Consider the following 4,685-nt stretch of genomic DNA (forward strand, 5'->3'; position numbering starts at 1 on the left):
AAAAGGAAGAGAAAATCTAGCTCAGGGGTTAAGGTAGACTTGTAATTGGAAGGTTGCTGGTTCAACATTCATTGCCAAGTTACCATTGTTGGGCCCCTGAGCAAGACCCTTAACGCTCAACTTATACTCAGTTAACTGTACTCAGTTAAAATTGTGTGTTGCTAAATGCTGTGAAAAGATATGTTTGTTATATAGAAATCATATTCCATCATGTAGCAGTGGCTTTGATAGTATTGGCACTTATTACCCTGATTACAAACAATACAAGTGACCAATCAAAAGCTTTTAAATGAAGTTGTCTGTGCGATGGACTTTTGGTCCACTACTGAGTCCAAGTTCCTCAAAGGGACAGCAGTCACTATATAATTCCTGCAGAGTTAGAAAACCCTGTTATGTTGCAGTCGAGAGATGTCTGTCCTGTCAGCAGCAAGACAGGTGATGGTAAATAAGAGTTAATGTGTCTAGAGATCATTTTATTTCCTAATGTCCTCCACACACATATTACACGGGTACATGGTGTAGACTACTGTACAAGCAGCCAGACAGCCACACCATTCTGATTAGAAAAACTCGAGAAAACAGGGTGTGTGGTTCCTGTATGGTTCACTCAGTGTAGATGCAAATACGCTCGAGGTTCTGCACGGTAACAGTTATGGTGGATTCATTTTACATTTAGTGTGCTGGAGTACAGAAGCAAACAGTGTCCATATATGGCAATGTAACTACTTACAGTGATGAGAGAAGGTCTGATTAGCACACACACACACACAAACATATATACACACACACACACACACACACACACACACACACACTCAAAGGTAAAACAACAATGAAAGCCAAAGGTATCACTTTAAACTATTCAAACTCGTAAACCTGAAATCTCTGACAGATCTGGTTGAGAAATGTGTGAAAAACACACATCAGACTAGAGTGCTTACGTCCACCCAAAATTAAATCGTGAGAGATTTTAAAAAAAGGCTTTCTCTTGAAAAACAAATCACAAATGAAAAGATTCAGGATTGTTTATGACAAATTTGTTTTGTTGCCCGATTTCAGGACTCTGCTGTACGGGTATTAAGAATCTGATTGTATATAGGATTTTTGTGTGTGTGTGTGTGTGTGTGTGTGTGTGTGTGTGTGTGTGTGTGTGTAATTGTAAAATGTCTGTAACTCATTGTTTTGATGCTAGAATGCAAGTACTATTTTCATGTATCGTTTGCATTCCTAGCAATAGCAGAAAATATTTTTTTCATCAAAACATTACTTGAATGAGACATTGTCTAACGTTCTTTATAACATTGTATGGTGTTATACGTGTTGGCACCTCTGTATGATGAGCTGATGAACAAAATAAACATTAATTTTGAATACTAGAATCTTTGTGTGATGATGAACTGTTTCCCTTCAGCAAGACTAACCTTCTAATTCTAGACGATTTGATGAATAACGCCAGTAATAACGAAGAAGTAGAAAAGGCTTTTACAAAATATACTCATCACAGGAACCTAAACTACATGATTTTATTTAAGAACGCCAGAGAAAAGTCACAGATCAGCGTATTGGCTTTTCAGATGTATCCGGGAAATGCCAAATATTTTGTGGAATGTTTTCAAGACGCCAACTCTAGACCTTACGAGTATTTATTTGTTGACTTGAAAGCTCAGACGCCAGAAGAGCTTCGCCTTAGGTCAAGCGTGTTTTCCTGGGTGACCCCTGCGGTGTACATTCCTAAGAAAAAAGCTTTAAAATATTGAAAAAAAATAAAATAAAATAATTTAAAATGTCTACACGACTAAAGTCAAATGAGGGAAAAGTTCGTAGCTTGGTGAGTTTCCTAATGAATCAAAAAATTCTCCTGAGGTTTTGTCGTTGAGATGCAGAGCTAACCAGGGTTCTCCAAGCATGTCACTGGGGTGAGTGTTCACTATGTATAAGCCGGGAATCGTCTCAGCTTAAACCTGGGCAGCTGGTCGCACGGAACCATATCGCAAAAGATCCTCTCCAGATCACGACAGCTTCTCATTACATTCGTGAGCTCTCTGGTGTCCATGTTATTTATTTTATTGATAATCAATGAGTGTGTTGCGGCGATTGTTACTTTCCAAAATACTGTCAAAATTGGGGTAGACAACGAGATTTATGGTCCTCGGGAGCGGGTCTTTAAATCTGAGTTCCCGTCTCATATTACCCGACTTTATTAACGACAAATGCTGCCCGCAATCATCATCTGGGGATAGATTTAAAGCTATAAGGCTATATACAGCAGCGTATTCTTGCCGATTGATGGACATAGCCTGATCTTTAAGCTGTTTTCATGAAGCTTGAATTAATGAATAATATTCACAGACCACGTCCCCGGACTGAAATTTGGTTGATACGGTTTTGCTGGATGCTGCGTTCCGTCGATATTGAGAGCGATAAACTCTGTGTCATAGTGTATAAAATTAAAAGGATTTTTATGGCAGGCTCCGCTGTAAGCCTCATTGTCAACCATCCCGATAATAAGATATATGTACACATCTCAGCAAAGGAACAAAACTGTCCCCTACTCTCTGATATTGTATAATATCCGTATATATAAACATGGTCTAAAACCCCGCTTGAATGTAGGCGGGGAACGGTGCTTCTAGCTCGTCACGTGTGAGAGGTTTATAATCCAGCCCAGAATGTGTGAAAGGTTTCCTTGAGTCCATAGCGAATAGGGTTTGTTAGTCATCAGACGAATTTTGTTTTTCACGGGTTGGTAATCTATTTTTAGATCAAGAGCTAAACTTTTTTCTGCTTATTAATTTCCTTAACCAGATGTTCTATACTCTTATAATACCCATGGTTCAAAAGAAATGTAAATACCATACCATTTTCTCCTTCTGCAGAGAGTTGAACAAAAAAGACACTTTCAGTGTCCTGCTCCTTCATCGAGTACCATGTGTACGGGTATTGCACCTCGGTGAGTGTGTCCTCCCATCCGCCTACCAACTCTATAGGTTTCAGAAATGTGTTTGTGTAGCACGAAATCTTATTATCGGGGTAAATGTCTTTGGAGGCGTTGCTCGGTAGAGTCACGTAGAATCCGTTCTTTTCCATGGTGATCGTATTATAATTTCATTTTGATTTAGCACCCTTTTAACCTTTCACAATTTGAAAGACGTCCTCGGACGGAATCCAGGAGTGAAATTTATCGTGCCACCCAACCCACTTGATCAAGCACATCTTTTTTCAGTTCCTAGTTTTTTCATATAGATTTTTTTTTCTATTTTAAAGGCTTTGTCTTTTCCCACTAAAATCGTTTGCAGCTCCTGTTCACAAAAGGTCCCATCTATATTTTCCCCATCAGAATCCCGTAATTTGTATACATATATTGTATATTGCAAACATTCAGAAAGGGTAAAATACTCATCTGTAAAGTTCTGCTCGTACCCTTTCTCAAAATGTCTTTTTAATCATGAAATTCTGAAGGTATCGCCGACTCTAAACTTCAATCTTAGTTTTTCCACCTTTTTCGTTTGAAACATCCCATACAGGGTTTTAAACACCATGAAGGAATTTGCTTCGTTCACTTCATTTTGATTTCCTCATCACCAACCCTTTTACCGATTTCATCCACCACGGACCTTTGCAGACTCTCGACCCCTCCATAGGATCCCGGGTTTGAAGGAGTGAAATAAATATTTTTCAGCAGACGTTCAGTCATGGTGAAATGATTGAAACACAATGAAGAGAGTGCTAGAATGGATTATGGTTTTATAAACATCTTTTCAGCAAAAGAGGTTATGTTTACGTTACGTTCAATTAAAAATGAAAGCATGCAATCAAAGGTTTTATATACATCAACCTTTTCATCGTTACTTAGTTTCAAAACACATACATCTATTACATAGGTGAATATACATAATATATGCCTGTTTTTACATTCATTTGGGTTTTCAATGATATGAGAAATAACAAGACTTTTATATATATATATATATATATAAATATATATATAAATATATATATAAATATATATATATATATATATATATATATATATATATATATATATATAAATATTATATATATATATATATATATATATATATATATATATATATATATATATATATATATATATATATATATATATATATATATATATATATAAAGGACAACATGTATTATTGGCTTCTGATACTAGAGAACTCCACTGACTGTTAGACTCAGGTACTACACACATCAGCATTTCCAAATTAAATAAGGATTTGGTCTTATCGGTTCTGACTCAGTTTTCATGGGTTTTACAGAACAGCGTGATCAACTCCGTCCTCAGCACTCTTTTTTTCTCGGGTGAAGGACCGGCTCTGGTGTCCAGGCGGATTCCCATTTGGCCCGAGTACCAGGGTTCAGGTTTTCGTGCAGCTTCCAGTAGTCCACGACGTCGTCGTGTACCTGCTCCTCGCACACGCTATCGTTTTTTTCTACGAACTCTTTGAGAGTGGATTTGATATTCTTTTCTTCCTGCAGGTCGGTTACCACTACCTCAGCGATTGCCTGGATCTTGCTAGAGGATGGAGGTATCTGAATGCCGCACAGCTTCAAAGCTCTGGCTAGAGTGTGTATGAACCACGGCTTGCTCAGCTTAGGTGCGTTGAGGCTGAAATAGGATTCATCCGGATCGTACAGGCATGTGTGCTGACTAGGATGGT

General features: G+C 37.8%; 1 long non-coding RNA gene across 1 annotated transcript; it reads left to right on the forward strand.

The window, feature by feature from the left end:
* Window positions 1-2,697: 2,697 nt before the first annotated feature.
* On the forward strand, window positions 2,698-3,945 carry LOC113569063. The gene is made up of 3 exons (XR_003409689.2): window positions 2,698-2,742; window positions 2,877-2,950; window positions 3,525-3,945. It is a non-coding gene; the product is annotated as an uncharacterized LOC113569063 (long non-coding RNA).
* Window positions 3,946-4,685: the final 740 nt, after the last annotated feature.

Source organism: Electrophorus electricus, unplaced genomic scaffold (genome assembly GCF_013358815.1).
Source record: "Electrophorus electricus isolate fEleEle1 unplaced genomic scaffold, fEleEle1.pri S51, whole genome shotgun sequence".
Taxonomy (NCBI): Eukaryota; Metazoa; Chordata; class Actinopteri; order Gymnotiformes; family Gymnotidae; genus Electrophorus; species Electrophorus electricus.